This window comes from Crocuta crocuta, unplaced genomic scaffold (assembly GCF_008692635.1).
Source record: "Crocuta crocuta isolate KB4526 unplaced genomic scaffold, BGI_CrCroc_1.0 scaffold125, whole genome shotgun sequence".
Taxonomy (NCBI): Eukaryota; Metazoa; Chordata; class Mammalia; order Carnivora; family Hyaenidae; genus Crocuta; species Crocuta crocuta.
Window position 1 is genome coordinate 6,917,811 of NW_027531143.1, and position 25,517 is coordinate 6,943,327.

A 25,517-nucleotide genomic window follows, 5' to 3' on the forward strand; every position below is an offset into this window, starting at 1 on the left:
CCAGGCTCTGAGCTGGCAGTCAGCACAGAGCCCGACGCGGGGCTCGAACCCACGAACCGCGAGATCATGACCTAAGCGAAAGTCGGACGCTCAACCGCCTAAGCCACCCAGGCGCCCCTACACCATTCTCTTTAAATGGAGAGAAAAATCAAGGGAAAAAAATAATAGAAACGGAGAGTAGAGAAGGATAAATATTTCCTTTGATTATATGTATAAGTATTTATAAAGGCATACACACGCATATATACACATGCATCTAGGCAATAAACACTTCCCACTTTAAACCAATTTTAAACCAAAAAGGAAAACCATCTGAATGTGTTAAAAATGAACACCAAGATGTTTTCTTTTGTTCGTACCAGGACGTATTTCCTAGTGAAATATGAAATTTTATTTTGTTTCTACTTTCAAATTTTTCTAAAATGAAGACATACATAGTTGAAAAACTAGATTCCACTTTCCCAAGTTTTTTTTTTTAATTTAGCAAGAACTATGTAGTCATTTTACAATACATTCCAAAACGGAGTGAAGCATATAGGCTTCAGGGTGAGGGGAGACCACTTTGCAGAGGACAGTTCAGAGAGAGCAGACGCATGAGGTCTCCTGTGAGGCCATCAGCCGTCTGGGAGGGGAAGCCAGCCCAGGCCAGGGGAAGAGCACTACGGGTTTATCTGGCCACTTGTGCTCCATTTTGTAGATGCAAATAAACTACTGCATTTAGAATGGACCAGAGAGAGGGCCTGTGAGTGAGAAGACCGAGACGTCTATTCTGCCCTTGCCATGGAATCATTTTGTAAATTGGGGCAGTATAGAACTCCACTCTTAGAACTCCTCCATCTGCAGAATGGGGGCAGTAATATGCCCCACTTACCCCTTAGCAAAGCAGAATTAGCAAACAGTCTGAGAAAGAGCATGTCTACATTCAGAGCATGATTCGTTCTGAGAGACTTTCAAGTTCTTCATTGTGGATTCTAGCATCGTTTTCAGCTGCCAAGATCCAGGTGCTATTTAGAGAATTCAACCTCAAACACTGCATTTATTTTCTGCCCTTTAAATGTCCATGGTTTTGAGGGTTTTCTCACCATATTAACTGCAACAGTGAAATTCGATTGTTCGGCTCCAGTTTATACGCCATTTCATTCTTTAATTTGTGTGTTCAGAGATGATGAGTTTGGGTTTGCATTCACAGTGTTCCAGAAAAATCACAGATAAGATGGGTGTTCATTGAAAATATTTCAACTTCATGAAAAAAAATCTGGCTTTCCCTGCTGCACTGGAGTATTGTGAACAGAAGCAGAATAATACATGTGAAAGCAGTTTAGGCTTTCCTATGAACAGAGTCCCCAGCTCTTATCCCCAGCCCCCAACACGGACTTTTGTACAACTAAAACCGAGTTAAAGCTACTTTGTGAATTCTGTTTTGATGTATTTCAGTTATGTACTGGAAAGCACATTTTTAAGATAGTTCTCCTAACATGCTAAAAAATGAAATAGATTAATTCTATCTCAAACTTCTAAATCAAATAAATAAGACATCAATGCATGTAACCTTTCATTCACACTTCATCCACCACCTCATTCTTTACTCTCTTGCACTTCACCCATGGTAATCTTCCTTCTCTCAACAAATGTCATATCTAGTAACTCAATCATACATCTTCATCAAAAGCAATTAAGTATGGCACCAAACATGAAAGAGCATCTCCATAAACATAGTCTTTTTTGCCTTCAAGTCCCTCTCATACTGACACTGTTAACACAAGACAGCACTTCTCATCACTAGAAACACACCCCTGAACTCGTTAAGCATCCAACACTTTCTCTTAACATCATGAAACGACAGCCAGCAGCGGCGTCATCTGATTTTAAAGCAGGCTGGCACTAAAGAAGTTTAGGCTTCAGAGTTAAGAAGAGGTAAGGGAATGTTCCTTTTAATACCAAGATAGTTCCCCCAAGTTACTAGTATCATTACCTGACCCTTAAATATTATTTTTGTGTATAATTTGTTCAATCATTCCTGGCGACTCACGTGATAAAAGGGATTCTCTTCTGTCTTCAAATTTCAAGCCAAGGCACAAAAACATGAGTTTTTGAAGGGATGTGCTAATGGGGTTTTCATCAGATGGACTTTCCTGCCATTTTCATCAATGCCATCACCTTGGAAAATATGACCACTTTCACCGTGCACCTGGGCAGAGTAAGAAATGTAGTCATTCTCTTCCCTCTCATATATTTTTTTAAAATTTTAATGTTTATTTATTTTGAGAGAGACAGAGACAGAGCATGAGCAGGGGAGGGGCAGAGAGACAGGGAGACACAGAATCCGAAGCAGGCTCCAGGCTCCAAGCCATCAGAACAGAGCCCAATGTGGGGCTTGAACCCATGAACTGCGAGATCACGACCTGAGCTGAAGTTGGGCGCTTAACCGACTGAGCCACCCAGGTGCCCCTTCCCTCTCATATTTTTACAACTTGATTTGCTTTCTAATATTGTGGTAATAACACCTTAAGAGTCAAGAGGTACAGGCAGAAGAGAGAACTAACAAATGTCGGGCCCCTAGCACAGAGTGGACGCCCAGCTGGCTGTATCTCATGACAATACTCAAAACTCTGTTAGGCCAGTATTGTTTCTCCCCATTGTTTACAATGAATAAAAATTATTAAGGAAATTACGAGTTAAGCCAGCAGGTTACAGCTGGCAAATGAGAGTACCAGGCCAGATTACAATCAGTAGGCTCCCCATGAATATTTGTTAGTATCAGCATAAATCTGTGTCTATATATGTTCTACTTGATGGCAGAGATTCTCTGTTTAGGGCTTAAAAATCCTAATTTTTAAGGATTCTTTTTTTTTAAATAATTTTTTAATTTATTTCTAGGAGAGAGAGAGAGAGAGAGACAGCGTGAGCAAGGGAGGGTCAGAGAGAGAGGGAGATACAGACTCTGAAATTGGCTCCAGGCTCCGAGCTGGCAGTCAGCACGAGCCCAATGCGGGGCTCGGACCCGCGAGATCATGACCTAAGCGAAAGTCGGATGCTCAACCGACTAAGCCACCCAGGTGCCCCTAATTTTTAAGGATTCTAAAGTCCTGCTCAGGACTATGCTTTTTAGTGATAGTACAGTGCCCTTCCATGTTACCTTCCATCAATGAAAAGTTTGAGATTATTTACCCCCATTGTACAGGTGAAGAAATTGGGGTTCAAAAAACTAGTCACACAGCTTGTTAGTGTCAATACCAGGTCATACCTGGATTGCCTCTTAGATAATCTAATATTTGAATATTTATGAAAAAAAATAGACATGGTACCACCAACCAACGAATTTACCATTGGAGAGAAAAATGGCATTTGTAATGAATGTGTGCAGTATTTTTTTCCAATCTTCATATCTCATAGCAATAATTAATGGCTTGAGCATGCTGAATGCAAGGTCAGGAGATTTGGTTCTAGTCCTGGCTGTGCCATGTATTGCAGATACTCAGTTTTCTCATACAGAAATGGGGAATAGAGTATCGATTTCCACTTTGGCTTACCATGAATCCCAGGCATCAGTACCTGGAACAAAGCAAGTCCTCAAGAAATTCTTGTTGGATAAATACATGGAACGACTACTTCATAGGCAGTTATATGAAGAGCATCTGCTCTAAGTAGATCTGAGGAATGATAATGCCAACTCTCTAGGCCTTGGGTTTTTGTTTTGGGGTTTTTTCCCCATTAAAAATAAAAGTTCCTAAATATTTATTTATAGAAAGCAACTGTCTTTTAAAGTTGTCCAAGACCGTACATTTGTGTAATTTATCTTTTAATAGTTCACTCAGGTTGATTTTTGCACTAGTCTTTATTGTACTTTAAGCTAGTAATTGTCTTCTTACTATAGTCAATGCAAGGATGTAGGTCAGGGGTCAACAATTTTTTTTCTGTAAATGGCCACATAATAAATACTTTAACCTTGTGGGCCACATGATCCCTGTTAAAACTCCTCAGCAAGACAATATGTAGACAAATGAATGGGCTGAGCTGGGTGTCAATAAAACTTATTTTATGTTTTAAAAGTTTATTCATTTATTTTGAGAGAAAGGGAGAGCATGAGCAGGGAAGGGGCAGAGAGGGAAGGAGGGAGAGAATCCCAAGCAGGCTCCATGCTGTTAGCACAGAGCCCAGTGCGGGGCTTGATGACCTGTGAGATCATGACCTGAGCCAAAATCAAGGGTTGGATGCTTAACTGACTGAGCCACCCAGGCACCCCAGTAAAAATTTATTTTAAAAAATAAGTGGCAAGCCAGATTTTGGGCTGTACAGTTTGTCAATCCCTGATCTATTTTCTAGGTGATTACCAGAGAGTGGCATGTCATCATTATCATGTTATCTCAGGTACTTTGTATGTAGTTAGCACTTCGTACTACTTTGAGGAGCTAAGTGTTGTGCTAGGCACAATATTATGCACCCTACAGAACATAAAGAAAAAGAATATGGTGGCCTTGATTGCTTATGCTCAATAGCACACCTGAGAAAAGAGTTTTTTGAGAAACAAACCCAGGAGGGCTAATTGGTCCACAGCAGTCCCTTGATAATGTTAACACCAGGCAGCAGGAAGTGTTATAATAGGATGTTCCTTTTAGTTTCGTGGGCACATTTATTAACCTACAATATATTCAAGTTTCTGCAGTAATAAACTATGAGCTTTAATATCTCACCAATAATAAAATGAGAAGCATTGGTGAGTGATGCTGGTCAAGTCAAACATATCAGGAAAAGCTTTTAGTGGGAGCTGATTTTAGAGCTGGTTTTTGAGAGCAGAGTATGTAGAGGGGAAGAGAAAAGAAAAGGCATCCCAGGTGGGAGGGAAAACATATGCAAAGCCATAGAACAAAGCAAAGCAAGAGACAAGTAGATTAGTTTACATGAAACAGTTGGTAAATAACAAGACACACTATCAAAGATTTGCACAAGACCTTGCTCGCTCAAAGTTACTCTTTTTTGTACACATTATTTAACTTGAGAACTAGAACCATAGTCTAACAAAAAGTTCCAAGAAGCTAGCCCTATGGAATGAGATGATTTGTGGAAATGGTTCCTACGAAGCACATTTGCCAAAGGTGAGTTTTATTATATGATGGGTAGTAGCTTAGTGGCAACAAAGGGGCGGAACTCATAAAGAAATTTCCTGTTGCTATACTAGCTTTAATGAGTCAAATTCCATCAAACAAGGAGCACCTGAGTGGTTCAACTGGTTAAGCGTCCAACTACGGCTCAGGTCACGATCTCATGGCTGGTAAGTTTGAGCCCTGCATCGGAGTCTGTGCGGACAGCTCTGAGTCTGGAGCCTGTTTCAGATTCTGTGTCTCCCTCTCTCTTTGTGCCTCCCTGACTCACACTCTCTCTCTCACAAATGAATAAATATTAAAAAAAAATTTTTTTAATTCCGTCAAATAAAATTCTATGTAAGCAGGGGAATATCTCAAGTATAAGACCCGGGAACAACAAGAATGTCCTTGCCAGCAATGCTGAATTACTTCATTGTATAGTCCACCCAGATTCATCACGTGGCTGCCCCTTGTACAGCCTTGAATTGACAGCATTTGCAACAGGCAGCATCTATCAAAATGCAGGTGGCTTTCATTGACAGGTAAACTTCTGTAGCCAAACCTCTTTTCTTACTTTCACTTTTATAGAGAGCAAAGTTCATTTTTAAGGCAAAGGACAAAATAATTCATCTATATGCTCCCTACTTGGGGAAGTCTCCTGTTTGCCCTGGGGTTAGAGTTTCGGCCTTTCCTCACAAAAAACTGTTCTCACAGCTGGGAATATTCAACTGTCTCTCAGGTCAAGGCAATACAGGAGGCTCAGAGGTGTAGATTCTCTTCGCCATTCATCCAGGAAAAACAAGCGTTAGGATAGAAGGAGGGACGAGGCCTTGGTTCAAAGATTCGTTTAAGAATTTTTTAGCTCAAAAAAAATAATTTTTTATTTAAAAAGAAAACTTTGGTGCCTGGAGAGTGCCTTGTGAAATACACATTTCATTTTCCTAGCACCTCAAGTTGGCTTCGTTTCTAGGTTTGCAGAGTCACCAACTCTACATAATTCAAACAAGAAAATGAAAAATAAGCCTTTATCAGTGGAAATTAAAATAAAAAAGCTGAGCAGAAACACAAAAACAAATGGACAATAGTAAGCCATATAATTTTATATGGCAACCAATTATCTCCAAGATTCTCTGTGGTCCCATAATCCACCTAATCTACATAATCTGCAGCTTTAAAAACCAAAGTAACTCATTACCTGGGATGCTTGAACAAGTACATTGAAAACACCTCTCAGATTGACATTAATTACAATTGGTAAATTGCTTCATTTTTTTCCCCTAAACACAAGCTTTTCCCTGGCCTTTTACTGGAAGACTGAGATGGAGTTTATCTTTGATGGGAAGCAAAGAAGCGAGAGCTTCAACGGGGCAAAGGCGCCAAGAGGCAGCACCAAGTCGCATCTCTCACACAAGATGTGCAGCATGCATTCTTGAAGACAGAGTGACATCTAAAGGGATTTTGAAATAGCCAGGGCTGCTATATGGCAGCAATGCTGACAAAGTCAAGGGCATGTCATATTTTGGAAAACTGATGAGTTTTCAGGTTTCCTGTGCTTGATTGTCCCAAGTAACCATGAAAAGAGGATCAAATTCTGATTTTAATGACATGCCTCAGGGTGCCCTCAGGACAACTGCCATTTTTATCTTAGATTCTGCAGGTCCTTGGTGAACAAAAGGGGGAAAAATCAGCTTTGAATAGATTCCTTACGCTCTTGTCAAAAGTAATCCAACTCTGAATATCTATATCCCAAAATATCATCATGCGGGCAGTTTTTATTAACCTAAAGAATTAATAGAGCAGTATATTTAAAATGGGGTTTCAGTTATTGATTCTCCAATTAGATCTTGTGTTCCCTAGGTGCTATGTATAATAATGGTTTTTGCTCAGTCTCCCGCGCTCGCTGGCTGACTCTCGCTCCCTCTCTTTCTCTCGGTATCTCTGTGTTCCTCATAAGCATGCATGCTTTGAATACACATGTGGTGCATAATGACCAGATCTGGGAGGCAAGGCTGCATTTGTGGATTCTGATTATGCTTCTGAAAAATATCTCCAATCCCCAAATTTAGCCTTTTCCAAGCTTATAATCCCCGCTCTCCTTCCGTCTGCACAAAATCATTTTTATTTTGGAGTTGACTCTCATAGTATGTGGCAGCTTAGCCAGAGAGCAAGGCCCGTGTGCTTGTTAACAGCACCCTGATGTTAACAATGAACTAATTACTTTTACTACTGATGTGCTCTGGGGCATTATTTTCTTTCTGTGTGCTTTCCTACTGAACTACTGTCATTACTCAACCAGAGGACTGAGGCAAGCAAAAGCAAACAACAACAACAACAACAACAACAAAACGTGAATGCATTTTCCTCCACACGGCTGAAACAGGAGTCCATATCCTGAGTCTCGTTTCTGTTCCCCCCATCCCCCCTACTTTCTTTAATTGTGCATTCCTTGGGAAGTGGGAAGGCCTTCTAATGCATTTTTACTTATTTATGAAAAATAGTATAAACTCATGCAAGGCTCCTGGGATACTCTATCACATTTATAACCATGATGCCCCAGTGAACCGCTTAAGCACGGATCAGCTGCAGACCGAGAAGTTACTCTTTCTTCTTTACAGAAGCCATGTCAAAGTGGTAAAACAGTTTGTGGTGTATTCCCCTTTCGAGAAAAGCGCCTCTGGAAAGGAGAAGTCTGTGCGTTTCTCCATTTGCACCATACTATTTCCAGTTTTATTGGAGTTGGGGGGCATGGCAGGGAGGGGAAGCAATGAGAAAGGATCACATTAGCCCAGAGAAAGCTATGATCAGAGAACATTTGCAGTAGGATAGCATTTGCAGCAAAAGTGTTATTTTGCCTGAAGATAGAATTTGCTCACACAACTGATTTTCTGTGATTGTTTTTATATAAAACACCCACCCTAGACCCATTCGCACATCTACCCAAACAACAATATTTCACTTTCATGTCAAAAGAAGTTGGCATAGAAAATTCAGAACAAAACATGGAACCGGAGGCATTGAAACGACAAATAATGACAGGACCTTTCAGCTAGTCTTAATAAAGAAGATTAAAGCAACATGTAACATGAGATGTATGTTCGTAAAACAAGCGGTGAAAAATAACTTAACTACCCTGATAGTGGATGCATATCTTTACATTTCAATTAGTCTCTTGCCAATGCAGTCTTTTTATTCTTCAGACTTACAAATACATCACAATTGTAGAAAACTGATTATTAAGCCATAGTGTTCTTGAGAATATGACTATTTGGGTTGTTGTTTTAAAATGAGTAATTTTTCTCCACGGTAACTTTTCGTTCAAAGCCATCTCAATTAGAGCAAGAATCAATCATTGCATATTCAGACGCTGCTCAGTTTCCCGGAGCTGTTAGTGCCCAAGTCTGCCTGTCTCAGAGGGCTGGGATTCTGATAAGAAATCAGAAATGTAAAGGTAGGGATGAGAAATCTTGGGGCAAGGGGACAATAATAATTAGAATAGTCTTTATCGGTTCACAGATCAGTGTTTAGGGCCAGAAAGAAGTCAGCTTCCTATGAATAACACAGCTTAAACTTCATTGCCAAAATATTTCTTCGAGTAGGAGTTAGAGATTCTCATTTTGATTCTTTTGTCATTCCAACAGTTATTTTCACACTGAGATGTTGAACATTTAGCTGTTTTCCTGTAGAAGAGAAACTATGCTAATACAATAGGTCTTTGTTCCTGCTTCTTTATCGAGTTGAGCCATAACATCGTGAAAAGAAACAGGAGAAGTAAGCAAGCAGGCGGATGGCATCACTCGGCTATTATGCTGTGTTCATTTCACCGTACAATTTGTGAGGCTGGTTCAGTTCCCGTTCTGATGTAAAACTGTAATTTTATGTTGCAGTATCAGAATTTGAGGAAGTTGTTCCTTTCATAAAGGAAACATCTTGAAGATAGCATTTCTAAAAGAGTACCACAGTCAGCAGTGAAGACTGTATCAGAATAAAAAAAAATCTGAAAAGGATTATACTAAGCTATACCACTTAGGCATCGCTCAATAGCTGTAAATAGAAGCACAAAACGAAAATGCGGGCCGGTGCATGGATCCAGCAAAAGAACGAAAACCTGAAACGATGTCAAAATTTAAAATCAAAGCGTCACCAAAAGTCTGCCGACTTTGTGTTTTTAAAGAGGTTAAAAAGCCTCTGATTGGAAAACAGATAATTTAAGATTCCATGGTATATTTAGCGAGAGAGAGAGAGAAGGAAAGAACACCAGCGCAAGAACGTTTGGGACTGAGGCTGCCCATTCTTTGCCTACTGCAATTTTATTATTTAGCCTCTGTAGATTTCTTCCTGTGTTGTACAGATGACAGACTTGACTCAGACATACATTTTTTTACCTTGGTAAAAATTAAGTAAGGCTTGAGTAATACAAAAATTCAAATAAAGGTTATTAAAAGATTTTCTCAGGAGTTTCTAAAAGTTTGTATCTGAATTATTCATCCTCAATTTGGATTTTCTGTTACGAAATACCTTCTTTTGCTAGTATTAAAACAAGAATCCAAAATATTCCAATGCCTCATGTGTAATAATTTTTTTAATTGTAGATGATTACGGCAATACTGGGATAGAAATCAAAAGGAAGAGAAGAAGTAAGCAATTCTCTAGATGGCTTTAAATCCATGAGCCTCACGTGGCCAAAAGCAGGCACTCAAGCATTATTTTCTCCGTGATGGGAGAACGGTCATTAACGTCTGGGGAGAGCACATAAAAAGGGTGTTTTGAATAGACTGTGATCAGCTTAAGTCCTAACAAACTGAATGATGCAGAAATTGATGAATTCCACACCAGGCGTTTCCACATATTCATCCATATTGTGAATGGAAAATACAAGATGTAATTACAATGCTGGCTGAGTTTAACGGACACTATTTCTATCCTGAGTCACCAACCACTTCCACTCCTTGCTATACAAGTCCCCCCAGCCCCCAAAAGGAGGGTATCTTCTCCTAGTTCTAATTTTAACTTGAAAAATCACATCTCAGGAAACCCTGTATCCTTTTTAAGAGTAAGAACAATCAAAAAATGTATAATGTATTCAGTTCATAGCAGAGTGAATCATTGAGGCAACTTCCAAGATATGAAAATGTATCTGTTAAAGCTTAGACTTGGTTTTGTCAGAAAAGCAGTATTAAAAATAGCAAGCTGATTATAGAACTGTGGGACGGAAAAGTAAGGCATTAGCAAACAATGAAGGAAGGAAAAAAAATAAATCTAAATACCATCTTTATGAAGGTATCAAGAAATGAAGTGCCCCAGAGTAAAAGTTTCCAGCCAATGAGTAATCTATGAAAGAAGATAGATGTATTTTCTTTGGAACAAATGAAGCATGAGTTACTAATAAATACTTGGAATTGCCTTTTACCTTCTCTCAAAGCATCACTCTAGGCTACTTTATTTCTTGTTGTGACTGTGGGTTTAAATCAGAGCAGGTATCCTCAGCACCATTTTGCAGAATGGCAAAGCTGAAGTCTACATTTAATTCTCCTACTTTTCTTAACATCAACTCAGACCTCTTATCTTTTTCCATTCTTTTTAAATGCCCCATGCCCCTATCTAACATAAAAGACACATAAGTATTTTCTAAGCATCTACTGAATGAGAAGACAATTTAATAACTATGTGGCCAATGATATGCAAAAAGAAAAAAAAAAGCATTCTCAAAGCACATTCCTAACTTCTATCTCAATTATTTTTATTATGAATGCTACTAGCAATCAGAAGACATCCCAGATTGTCCAGTGATCTTTAATTCAACAAATATTAATCCTCCACCACCATGTGACAGGTGTGCAGATACAAAGATGAATATAACACAGTTTGTGCTCTCAAGAAACTCAAGGGACTAAAAGACAATGTCCCTACAATTATAATATGATATGGGAAGTATAATAATAGAGACAGTGACAGGATACTACAATAATTCCAAGGAAAAACATCAAATACAGCAGGATGCTGTGTCAGAGATTCTGAGGCAACTCCCTGGAAAAGGTTATGCAGGTAAAGAGGGAAAGGGAGGGGCCTAGGAAGGGGTTTCAAGCGGAGCGGTTGCACCAGGGTCCCCGAGACTATCCTCGGGTTTTATGGTTTTCTAGGAGGAAATATGGACTCAGCATATACTCACAGCTGTGATGTATTACAGTGAAAGGATACAAAGAGAACTCAGCAAGGGGAAGAGGTGCGCAGGGTTCCAGGGAAAACCACAAATAAGCTTCCAAGAGTCTTCTCCCAACTGGGTCACACAGGATCTGCTTAATTCACCCAGCAGAGTTGTGACAACATGTGTAAAATGTTGTCAACCAGGGAAGCGTGTAAGAGACACAGAGCCCAGGATTTTTACTGGGGGACAGTCACGTAGGCATCCTCTATGTAGAACATAACAACATTCCAGACTCTGAGAAGAAAAATGAGTGTTCAGCATAAACCATATTATTTGCATAATTATTAGCTCTAGGAATGGTTGGAACCCTCCTGAAATCCACATTTCCAGATGTCAGCCAGGCACGATCTTGTAACCAGGTCTCTCAAATGATAGCTGTTAGGCCTGCTATATCAACTCTTTTTTGCATAAGGGTTAACATCAACAACCTCAGATAAACAAAAAGTAGCTAGAGGCTTTTAAGAGTGAAAGGAAGATCAATCAGGGGTGCCTAGGTGGCTCAGTCAGTTAAGTGTACAACTCTTGATTTTGGCTCAGGTCTTGATCTCATGGCTCATGATTTTTGGTCTCGGTAGTCACAGCCTGGAGCCTGCTTGGGATTCTCTCTCTCTCCCTCTCTCTGCCCCTCCCCCACTCATGTGCACATGTTTTCTCTCTCTCTCTCTCTCTCTCTCAAAATAAATAAATTAACTTAAAAAAAAGACGAAGTTTAGGTTTGATCCATGGGTGGTGGTGAGCTAATGAAAAGTTCTCAGTAGGAGAGGAACAAAGCCAATAGTTGTCTGGAAAATCTAACATTTAAAATTTTTTTAACATTTATTTATTTTTGAGAGCCAGAGTAAGAGAGAGCATAGGCAGGGGAGGAGCAGGGAGACAGGGAGACACAGAATCCGAAGCAGTCTCCAGGCTCTGAGCTGTCAGCACAGAGCCCGATGTGGGGCTCAAACCCACAAACCATGAAATCATGACCTGAGCTGAACCAACTTAGCCACCCAGGTGTCCCATCAAAACTCTAATATCTTTAATTGGTGAGAATCTCAAAAGAGCAACTGCTCCTTCTTTCCCCTGACGTACCCAAAACAACATAAAGTACAGTGAAGAGCATGGACCTAAGCCCCAGACTCCTATGCTCTAATCCCAGATCTGTCACCAACTAGCTGTGACCTTGGTGAAGTCAATCCCCCATTCTTCAATTTACTCATCTCTAAAAATAGATAATACTAGTAAGCCACTTCATGGGCATTTATGGGGGAATTAAATGGGCTCTCTAATATTTCATCAATCGAAGGCATTGTCAACTATTAAGACACAACAGAAAAAAGAAAATACAACCAATTAAACTATGGCTCACCACCTTCTTATCACTTAAAATTTTCATTTTTGTTATGATTTAGACATAGCCTCTCTCCAATATTACTACTATGCATACATAAAAAGGAAAACACAGTGAAGTACATTGGTTGTTCTTTACAGGAAAACATCAAAATTCTGAGCAGCCCTCCTATAACATTTGCTTCATGAACATTACATTTTACTGCCTTTTCTTACTTTTCTGAACATACACTATCTTTTGATTTCAGTGCTGAATCACAATGTAATCGATTTTGCAATATTTTACACCGAAACTCAACACAGGTACAAAACTGCACCTGACTCAGCTAATGTGATGATGGTGTGGACAGCCAGCCGTGCCAAAGGTCATGCAGATAGGCAACAATGAATGCTCCAGGACTTCTGCCTGGCCGATAGCAATTTCAAGATGTCACAGCTTATAAGCCATCTCCCATTTTCAGGATGTTCAAGTGTGGGGTTGGGGCATAAATGTGCATCTTAAAATAAATGAAAGGGGGTAATAGAAGAGGTGGATTATTACAAGCCTGATGAAGCTTCAGCCTCTCAATTGCATAGGCACTTTCCAAAGTCCTGACTTAGAACCCTAGGGATGTATTCACACAGTCACATTGTTTTGAAATTTTTGTTTTATATTTTTAAAAATGAAAACAGTTAAAAATCAATGATCTAAGCTTTGACTTAAAGAAGCTAGAAAAAGAAGAGCATGTTAAACCAAAAGTAAATAGAGAAAAGAATACAATAAATTAGGAAATCAGTGAACTCAAAAACAGAGAAAACAGAGAAAAATCAACAAAGTCAAGTTGTTTCTTTGAAAAGATTTATAAAATTGATGAACTCCTAGTAAGACTGATAAAGCAAAGAAATGAGGGAAAATGCAAATCATTAATATCAAGAATGAAAACTGGGATATGACTTGACAAATGTTTAAAAATATAAGAGGATACCATGAATAACCCAATGCCAATAAATTTGACAACTTAGATGAAATGAAAATTTCCTTGAAAAACACATCTTTACAAAACTGACATAGGAAAAAATGGAAAATCTAAAATAGCCCCGTATGTAGTGGATAGATTCTAATAATTACCCACAATTATCCCCACCTCCTAGTATTCATGCCCTTATGCAATCCCCTTCCCTTTAGAGTGGCTGGGACCTATGATTTAGTTCTAATAATATAAAAGGTAAAGTAGAGAGGATGTCACTTACAGGATTATGTTATATAAGATTGTGATTCCTGTCATGCCAACAGCCTCTCTACAGATGCTCTCCTTTGTCAGCTTAATGACAGGTACAGAGGTTCACGTGACAAGAAATTGAGGGAGCCTCCAACCAACAGCCAGCAAGGAATTGAGACCCATATTTCTTGAAAAAAACTAAATCCCACCAATACCCAGATAAGCTTGGAAGCAGATCTTTCTCCAGGTGAGCCATGGAGACTTCAGTCCTGTCCAACACCCCAACTGCATCCTTGTGAGAAACGCTGAAGGAGAGAACTCAGCTAAGCCATGCCTGCCTTCCTCATTCACAGAAAATGTGAACTAATAAATACCTGATGTTTTAAGCTACTAAGTTTGTGGTAATTAGTTACACCTGTAGGACAGGACTGGGCCAGAGCAGGGGACATTGTACCCAGACTTCCTCACACCTGCCATTTTTCCCCACGTTTCCTTCTTCTAAGAGTGAAAACTGTTCTTTTTCAGTCTGATCAATCTGCTTCCTCAGGCCACAGGCCACAAGGTGACTTCTCCAAAATGGAGGGTGACAAAAACAATTCATGAGGGGGACAGGGCATCAGTTGGAGTCAGAATACCTGGGGGGATGTGGGCAGTGTCAAAGCTCTCCTTGGAGGCCGCAGAAGACAGGGGAAGCAGGGGCATGCCCAAGATGTCCTGTTCCCTCCCTGAGAAGGCCATCCAGCAAAAATAAATAAAACTCATTTTTTATTGAATATGCAATAATGTTCTCACTTCAAAACTTCAGGTCCAGAAAACTTCAATAGCGAATACTATCAAACAACTAAGGAAGAAATAATACTAATCCCACAAAAACTTATTTAAGCATACAGAAGAGGAAGAAATACTTTCCAACTGATTTTATGAGGCCAGTATAACCTTGAAACCAAGATCTGACAAAGCTTTTAGAAGAGAAGAAAATTACAGACTAATATGTTTTCTGAAGATGGATATAAAAATCTTTCACAAAACATTATTAGCAAATTATATCCAGAAATATATAAAAGAGAAAACACACCATGAACAAATAAATGAATTTACTCAAGGAATGGAAGGTCGGGTCAACATTTGAAAATCAATCAATGTAATTTGCATTAGCAGAAGAAAGGGGGGCAGGGAGAATCTCTAAATAGAACCAGGCAGGAAAAGGGGTGCCTGGGTGGCTCAATTGGTTAAGTGCCCAACTTCAGTTCAGTGAGTTCAAGCCCTGCCAAAGTTCCTGCTTCGGATCCTCTGTGCCCCCCTCTCTCTGCCCCTCCTCTGCTCCTTCTTTCTCTCCCTTTCTCAAAAATAAATAAATAAACATTTAAAAAAAGAAGCAGGAAAAAAAGGCAACACCGATCTATGGTTAAAAATTCTCAGCAAGCTAAGAACAAAAGGGAATTTCCTCACCCTGATAAAGCTATCTAAGAAAAACCCATAGTTAATCATCATATTTAATGGTTAAAGGTTAAAATTGGAGACAAGGAAAATATGACTCTTCTTACTACTTCTTTTTACCATTGTATTAGAAGCTTTAACAAGTGCAATAAAGGAAGACAAATACATGAAAGACATAACCATTGAAAAAAATAGTAAAACTAGCATTAGACAATAGACAATATGACTCAGTACATACAAAACCTCACAAATCCACAAAAATGACAACTGATAAGTGAATTTAGTAAGTTAGGTTACAGAATACAAGGTCAATATTAAAAATCAATTTCGTTTTTATATACTAGCAATGAAATTGGAGCATAAAACTTAAAAAAATGCAAGATACAATAGTACCAAAACATATCAAATGCCTAGGAAAAATTTAATGAAAATGTGCAAAAGCACTATACCCAATACTATGAAACACAGCTGAGTAAAGTTAATAAAGACATAAATAGATGTAGAGATATATCATACCCATGGAATGGAAGACTCCATAGTATTTCTACTATTCTTCCCACATTTATATACATCTTTTACCCAGTGCAATCCTTATCAAAATTCCAGCAGGATTTTTTGAAGCAAGTTACAAGTTAATTCTAAACCTTGAATACAATAGATCTAGGATAGTATAATATATCTTAAAAAAAAGAATAAGCTGGAGGGTTTATATTATCTGATGCCAAGACTTACTATAAACCACAATGATCAAGACACCATGCTAACATAGGTTAGCAACTCAATTGAAAAGTCAGTCAAAAAATAGATCCTCATAGGGACAAAACATAAGAGACTCTTAAACACAGAGAACAAAATGAGGGGTGCTAGAGGGGTTGTGGGGGGGGTGGGCTAAACGGGTAAGGAGCATTAAGGAAGACACTTGGGATGAGCACTGGGTGTTATACATAGGGGATGAATCACTGGAATCTACTCCTGAAATCATTATTGCACTATATGCTAACTAACTTGGATGTAAATTAAAAAGTAAATAAAATTTTTAAATTTTTAAATTTTTAAAAAAGAAAAGAAACAGACCCTCATATATAAAGATAATTGATTTTTGATGACAGTACCAAGTTAATGGGGGAAAAAAACACCTTTTTAACAAATGATGTGGGAACAACCAGATAGCTACATGAAAAACTAACAACAAACCTGAGTCCCTATTTCACTCCACGCACAAAAGTTAATTCTAAATGGATCATAGAAACAAACAACAACAACAAAAAACAAACTCAGAACCGTGAATCTTCTAAAAGAAAACATAGACACAAGAGAATGTTTTCACGACTTTGAGCTAGGCAAAGATATCTTGGACAGGACATGAAAAGCAATACCCATAAAAGAAATATTTGATAAATTAGACTTCATCAAAATGAAATTTTTCTGCTTATTGAAAGATACCATTAAGGAAATGAATAGGCAAACCGCAAACTGGGAAAAATTATTTAAAACATGTATGTATATTTGAAAGGACATATAAATATATAAACATATAAAGAACACCTACAAATCAAAAATAAAAAGACTACTAATTTCAAAAGGGCAAAAGAGTCAGACACTTTACAAAATATAAACAAATGTTCAATAAGTGCCCATCAGAGCCCAACACCAGGAAAATGCAAATTAAATCCACAATATGATACCACTTCACACCCATTATAATGAAGAAACTTTTAAACATTGAAAATGCCAAACATCAGGGAGGATGTGGAGCAACTGGAACTCTCACAGTGGTCGGCGTGTACAATGATGCTACCACTGTAAAGAACTGTATGGCAGTTTCCTGTAAAGTCAGATACATTCATCCTATAAACCTGGAATTCCATCCTAGATACTTACCAAGAGGAAATACAAATTATCCACAAAAACAATTGTAGTAAACTGTCAATAGGCCAAAATCTGGAAATAACTGAAGCATCTATCTACAAAACAATAGGGGCACCTGGGTGGCTCCATCAGTGAAGTGTCCAACTTCGGCTCAGGTCATCTCTTGGCTCATGAGTTCAAGCCCTACAAAAGGTTCTGCACTGACAGTGAGGAGCTTGCTTGGGATTCTCTCTCTCTGTCTCTCTCTCTGTCTCTCTCTCTCTCCTCTCTCCTCTCTGCCTTACCCCACTTGCACTCTCTGGCTCTCTCTCTCTCAAAATAAACAAATAAACTTAAAAAAACACAAAACAATGGATAAACAAATTGTATTCTATTCATAAAACAGAATGCTACTCAGTAATAAAATAGTGAAGTACAAATTCAAGCGACAACACAAATGAATTTCAAAAACATTATGATAAGAAAAAGAATCCTGATGCAAAAATATATTTCCTGTTTTCATTTGTCTGAATTCTAATAAATGGCAAAATCAATCTATGGAGATGGAAGTAGGAAGCGGTTGAACTCAAGCATGTGGTTCAATTCATTGATGAGGAGGCATGAGCAAACTTTGAAGGTGGTGAAAATGTTCTGTTTTTGGTGGAAACAGTGCTTGCTGGGCTGGAAAGAACTGTCAGAAGTCATCAAATGCATAACTGAGATGTTGCATTGCATTGTATGTTAATTATATGCCAATTAAAAATTTTAATTTCCAAATCAGCAAGTGTATATTGCAAACCTAGTATTTAGAAGTCCTTCTGAACTGGGAAAATGCCACATGTTTGAAATCGAGAGGAAGGTAGATAGATATACACCTTTAGCCACGTAGCCCTATTTCTGCCAGCTGATTAACCCATTGAGAAGCCATGGGGACATACCACTTGGTACATGACACATAGGTGCCTAATAAATATTTGTTGAATGAAAAAATGAATAAATCTTATGGTCATAAGCAACATTTCATAATGCTCTGTTTCAAACCCATAACAAACATAGTTCAAACTAGTGTTCAGGGGCAGTTGGGTGGCTCAGTCCGTTGAGCACTAACTTTTGATTTTGGCTCAGGTCATGATCCCAGGGTCATGGAATCAAGCCCCATGTCAAGGTCTGCACTGAGTGTGAAGCCTACTTGAGATTCTCTCTCTCTCTCTCTCTCTCTCTCTGCCCCGCTCCCCATTCTCTCTCTCTCTCTAAAATAATAATAATAAAAAAAAAATAGTGCATGGATTGTGGGCTCTGGAATCAGTCTCCAAAGTCCCGATTCCCTAGTTCCAAAATTATGAGGTTATGGGCAAACTTCATAATTTTTCTAAGTCTCAATTTTGCCCTTTGTAAATAATGGAGATTAAAAGTTATTCCCGTTTAATAAAATTATAATATAGACAATGCTTACAATGCATTTTATAGCCAGCCTATAGAAATCACTCAACAAGTACTTGTTGCTATTATTTTTGGTAAACAAATGTTTACCAAAATGTTTACCATCGCTGTTTTATATATTTTGTTATAGTATAATAGCTAATAGCAGAAACTCTGGAGCTCCCCGTCTGGTCATTAGTTTTCATATCTATAATACTATCGGTAACAGTGATAGGACCTACTGCATAAGGCTGTAATGAGGATCAAATAAGTTAACAGGTAACATGCCTACAACTGTAAAAACATCAGGAGAGTTAGTTGGTCAAGTTGGTGGTGATGGCATTTAAGCAGTACGTCCTACTGGGTAGGTGTGCTTTCAGTGTTGTCTGGATTTGAGCCCCAGCTCTGTCCATTACTTTGCTATGTACTCTCAAACAAGTTAATTAACCATTTGGTGCCTCAATTTCTTCATATGCAAAGAGGAAATAATAGTACCCATCACATGAAATTATAGTTAGGATAAACAGAATATGTGTAAAGCACTTAGATTAGGGCCCTACAGAGAACAAGTAACAAATGTTCATGGTATTGCTATGGAATAGCTGTCATTGTCATCATCATCTCAGCCAGAGGAACCCCTATTTATAGTATGAAAACATAAACAGATAAAAGCTCCGTCTGGAATGAAGGCATAGGAAATATTCTCACAGAGCACGTCTTTCATTCACAAGCCTAATAGTTCACTCTTCTAAGGTCCTAAATCTCTGAGATTTTTTTTTTTCATTTTCCTAACCATCTAGATAGTTCAAAACCTCACACCATCAAAGGCAACCCTTCTGCATTATCTTTGGAGGCCATTTTCTCACTAACTCACTTTTTTATTTTATTTTACTATTTTATTTTATTTTATCTTATTTTTAGAGAGAGAGAGCACAGGTGGGAGAGAGAAAAAAGAGAATCTCAAGCAGGCTCCATGCTCAGCACAGAGCCTGACATAGGGCTCGATCTCATAACCCTGAGATCATGACCTGAGCCCAAAAGAAAAGTCAGATGCTCAACCAACTGAGCCACCCAGGTGCCCCTAGTTATTCCTTTAAAACTAAAAATATAATAACTGCAAATCCTGCCCCATGAAGATCAAGACATGTGAGTTCTGTTCCTGAATTGCCATTAAATTAAATGCACTTGGCTAACTCATCAGTACTCTGAGTTGCACACATTCTTCCTCAGTAAGTATGTCCACAAACTATCCTATAAACTTACATGCACCCAGGGCTGCATGTAAAAAATAAACCAACTCAGGGCACCAAATGCATACTGTACATTGCAATAATTATTATCATTAAAATTCCAAGGAACTGTATCAGGGATGTGGTTGCTATGGACTCAGCATTACTGATCAAAGACGGCCACTGTAAATCTGCTGTGCCCCCTTTACTCTGTCAAGTGGTCAAGCATTATTCAATAGTTACCAGAAAAAAAAAAAGAATTAAATACAACAAATCTGCGCTAGAAGAGCTATTAGAGACCAATCTGGATAAGGATAGAAAATGAGAGTAAAAGATGTTAAATAACTTGACCAACACTATAAATTTATATTAAGCAACTTTAGCAGTAAAATAATAATGATAGTAATAAGGATATCTTATTCAGAAAGCCCTTTGCAGTTTTCAGAGCACTTTTAGACTTATTGTATTTGATCCTCATGGCAACTTGAGGAGGTAGGAAAAAAGTAAGTTTTATTATCTACATTTTACAGGTAAGGAAGCAGCTAAGAGTGGTGACATATTTAACCAAAGTAATCGGCATGTGCAGAGCAGAGCAGAGGTCAGAAGTCAGTTTACCTGGATTCCTGTCTCTTGCTTTTATTTACTGTCTTAAAATATAACATCAAGTCATCTAAAAAAAAAAAAAAAGCTATGTGTTATTATGGTCTGAATGTGTACCTTCAAAATTCATGTGTCGGGGCGCCTGGGTGGCTCAGTTGGTTAAGTGTCCGACTTCCGCTCAGGTCGTGATCTCACAGTTCATGGGTTCAAGCCCCACGTCGGGCTCTGTGCTGACTGCCAGCTCAGAGCCTGGAACCTGTTTCGGATGCCGTGTCTCCCTCTCTCTCTCTCAGAAATAAATAAAACATTAAAAATTTCTACCATTAAAAAAAATTCATGTGTCAAAATCCTAACTCCCAAAGATCATTAGCAAGTGGAAACTTTGGGAAGTGCTTAGATCATATAGGTGAAGCCCCCATGAATGGGATTGGTGCCTTATAAAAGAGGATCCAGAGAGATCCCTAGCCCCTCCCACGATGTGAAGACACTGCAAGAAGGCACTGGCTATGAACCAGGAGGAGGGCCTCCAGCAGAGCATGATCATGTTGGTGCCTTGTTCTTAGACTTCCCAGAACAGTTAGAAATAAATGTGCATTGTTTACAAGCTGCCTGGTCTGTAGTAGTTTGTTACAGCAGCCTGTAAGATTAAGACATTATGTTTCAAGTGTGTGGCTTTACTATTTGCTTTGTGATAGGACGAATGAAGAATATTTCTTATGCATTTTCCTAGTATTGTAGAGACAGAAGGATCTCTGAGACTTTATCTGTTTTATCCTTCCGAATCAAAGCAGGATTTCACATAGGTCATATCTGGCAGACCAGGGTCTACTTGAAGATACAGTGTTTTTCAAAATCTTCAAGGAATGTAGTTTCAAACCAACTTCATCCACAATATATTTTTACAAAATAATTTGACCAAATTGCTAAGTCTTTTATACTTTACTTAATATTTTATGGAAATCATAGAAAACTGAGGTTTCTTTTGTATTCTCATTCAGAATAACCCAGCTCTTCTAAAAGTGAGAGCTATGTTTCAGTCAGTATCAATATATATTTTGTTTTAAAACAGCAAAAATAATTGGTGGTTTACATACTTATAAAGGGCCCTGATTAACCTATTCCTACTAGTGAAACACATCTCCCAGGCTATTGTGATTGGTTCAATGATCTGGGCACATAACCCAGTTTGGACCAAAGAGATAACAGGAGATGACTTCTAAGGCTTCTGGGAAAAGAGAGATGTGCTGGGTGTGGATGAAAAGGCAGATTGCCTCAGGAGCTGTTCAAAGCTACTTTAAGTCAGCCAAGCCTTGGGTTAAAGCCAACGTTCCAAGTTTGGAAAATAACAACAGCGAGCAACAACAACAACAACAACAACAGGAGTTTGGTGAAATGGTTAATGCACAATATACAGTCTTGTTTAAAACACATCAAATTCATGTAGTTTAAGTGACTTGAGCCAATAAACACCCTTAACTTTTTAGTCATTCTGACACTAACGCCTGGGTTTAAATGCAGTGTATGCTGTGTGTGTGTGTGTGTTTGTGTGTGTGTGTGTGTGTGTGTGTGTAGCAGGCAGCAAATGTTGGCCCTTTCATGAGGCAGAGGAACTAGAGAGAGGGAGGAGGTATTTCTCTGGCCACACAGATCACTGACATGTGGCATTACTGTGGCCTGCCTAGCAAGAGATAGTCAATATTACACTGGCAAGACCCAAGGGGGATGGGAATGCTTCCCACTTCTCTGAGGGGTCCACTTCTTCACTTGCCCAGTGGTCCAGTAATATGAAAGATGTAGGAAACCTAAGCTTTGAAAGTTACGGCTTTTAGGAACTAGTGGATCAGGCCACCATGACCTAGAGACAGAAAAACCTATGCCAGTTAGTCACACCCCTAACTACTGATGCCTAAGGATAGCCTATGCCTTCAGATTGAACACCTGTTCCTTTACTGTGGTGACAAGTCCACCATTATTGACAGATTACCTTTCCAGAGAAGTGCCACCCGCCCTAATAGAAAGCTGCCAGCTCCTGCCCCTGTCACGCGTTAATCCTTAACCACCAGAAGGGGAAGTGTGATGCCCAAAGTGGCCGGCTGACTGGTCCTGCATTAGAGATGAACAGTCATAGTCTGAGGGACTAAAGGCAGGTACAAAGACCAAACTCTGGGCCATTTTATTAACTTCCTGTCTTGTCCTAAGCCCCTGGCTCCTTTCTTGAGGTATCAATAATCTAAGAGACCACTGCTGTAAAACCGGGCATAGTGAGAAACTGGTGCTTTCCATTACCTGATGTCCATTTTTCCCTTTGTTTCCAGGCTTTTATCACCGAGAGTCTGATAAAAAGTCTGGAAAACCCAGGCTTTCTCTTGACCTCGACTATCTGCCACCATCATTGTCTACCTCTCTTGCTGAGTACTGAATTCTCCTTGCTGTAATGCCAATGACTATGAATTCTTAGGTAAGTTTGTTAGCAATAAACTTGAGGACTTGGCCCCATATTGCAAATATGATTATATACAATGCAGAATTTACATTTTATGTCCTTGTCTCTCTCCAAACTCAAGAAAAAGATGTTTTACAAGTATATGGACACCAACTCAGAGAAGGAGGCCATCAAGTTTTTCATTCCCCCTATAAGGGTCCCATATCTTTTCTAAAGAATGGGTACTCTGATTTATTATGTATCTCATTTATCACTTTTTTAAATTCTTCATGCCTATTTATATTCTCCATTTTGTCTGTAGCCATAGTTTCTTTGATGTCCCTTATGGTTTTTTCAAGCCCAGCTATTAGTTTGATGATTATTATTCTAAAATCTTGTTCATTTATGCTGATTATATCTGTTTTGAGCAGTTCATTAGCTGTCAATTCTTCTTGGAGTTTCTTTGGGGGAGAGCTTTTTCGTTAAGTCATTTTAGTTAGTTTTCTGGCTCTTGTTAGTTTGAAAGACCTGTTATGCTCTCTGCACCTGTGAGCACTGCTGTAATCACAGAAAAAATGAAATCTGGCCTTGTGTAGAAACATGGATGGACCTTGAGGGTGTTATGCTTAGCGAAATAAGTCAGGCAGAGAAGGACAAATATCATATGTTTGCACATATAGGAGGATTAGGAGGAACTTAACGGAGGACCATGGGGAAGAAGAAGGGGGGGAAATAGTGAGGGAAAGGGGGAGAGACAAACCATGAGAGACTCTTGAATGCTGACAAAAACTGAGGACTGATTGATGTAGGGGGGGAGGGGGGATGGGCACAGAGAGGGGCACTTGTGGGGATGAGCACTGGGTGTTATATGGAAACCAACTTGACAATAAACTATTTGTAAAAAAAAAAAAAGAATGGGTACTCTACTTCTGCCAGGAAAACCCGGTGATCCATGTGAATATTACCTGTATAAGAATATTAGCAGTGCCCAATGATCCAGAAGCTCCAAAAAGACAGTCTTTACAAAATGAGATGTCCAGGACACTTACAACCTTACTGATACCTCGTGATAAGTATAAGGCGACCTTTCCCCAGCTTTCACTGAAAAACATCTTAAACATCTTAAACTCCTGAGACCTAGGAGACATGACCTGATGATATGCCAACATGCTTGGTCTAGCTGATAACTCATGGTCCAGAGACTTTATCAACTACCCGATGCTACCACCTCCAGGTCATCTCTAAGATATGCGTATTTGAAAACACAATGCTGGTGTTCTGGAATATACTCTGTCCACCAGAAGGTTCCCAGAAGGGAGTTCTGCTTCAGACGTCATTAGCTGTGGAGTTAGTGGAATCAGGGCAACCAAAACACTCAGCCACTCCCGGTTACATGGGTCTCTGTCTTTGGCCACTTATTCTCTACTGTTTTTGTACATTTTTCTTTAGTAATTTTGTTTTCTGGTGTGGCTCAAAGGCCACTGCTGCATCTTAGGAAAGGAAGACCTTATTTTTCTTTCCTTCAAACATCGTGCACTCTCTGATATGGCGAGGAGGCCTAGAGAAGCCCAGTACCAGGAGCCTCTATTTCTACTTGAGTCGGTATTCTTCTGAATGTCTGACTCTTGAAAATCTCATATTGCCTCTTAGTTTATCCCATTACATCCTATTAGACTATTACCAGGTGACATTATTCTGGAATCCCAGAGTAGGGGCTGATGTCATCATTTTTTGAGCACTTTTCCTTTTCCATTTCACAAGTATCGGGTACCTCAAAATAGTAGATAAAATCCTTACATTAGAAACAAGAATATAATGAGAGAGATTTCATCTCCACCAACCTGTTACTGCCACCTTTGCTTAATGAAGAAATTTCCTGCTTCTGTGGACTGCTGTGCTACAGAAAATTCAACTGCAGCTCCTAGAAGGTCTCAAAACTCACAAGAGACCTGTTTTTTTTTATTTTTTTAATGTTTTTATTTATTTCTGAGAGAGAGAGGGAGAGAGAGAGGAAGAGAGAGAGAGAGAGAGAGCGCATGAGCAGGGGAGGGTCAGAGAGAGAGGGAGATACAGAATCTGAAGCAGGTTCCAGGCTCTGAGCTAGCTGTCAGCATGCTGGCTCGAATTCACGAATCGTGAGATCATGACCTGAGCCGAAGTCGGGCGCTTAACCGACTGAGGCACCCAGGCGCCCCATAAGAGAACTGTTTAATATTGTCCAAGCTTTGATTTACCCATCCTAAGACCAACAATCAATTATTATAAATTGGATCCTTGGAGAATAACTCCACTGCCCAGTTCCCACACACAGCAAACCCAGCCACATCCCTGGCTTATGTAACTCACCACACTCTTCCACCCACAGCACCCGCTTTAACAGCAACTATAGCTTCCAGCCATTTGACCCCTCCCTTTCCTCGTGTTAAATTCAGTAGGAAATAATGTGTCCTTAGAATGACCCTTAGGAAATCCATGGGTAAGCCGAGGAATGGGATCATCATTTAACAGAAGTTCTGGATAGGATGTTTCATGGGAGATAGTCCGGCTTTTCTCTAAACCCATACATACCACTAAGCCCCAGAAAGAAGCTGGGGAAGGATACATGTGGTTTTTCACTAATGCTTTTGGTCTTCCAAGTACAATTTCTTTATTCCCTGAACATCCTCCTAATATTCTGCTTACCATATTCTACTTAACAAGGGGAGTACTCAGGAAGGAAGCACCAGTGTCTTAGTCCCTTCAAGCTTC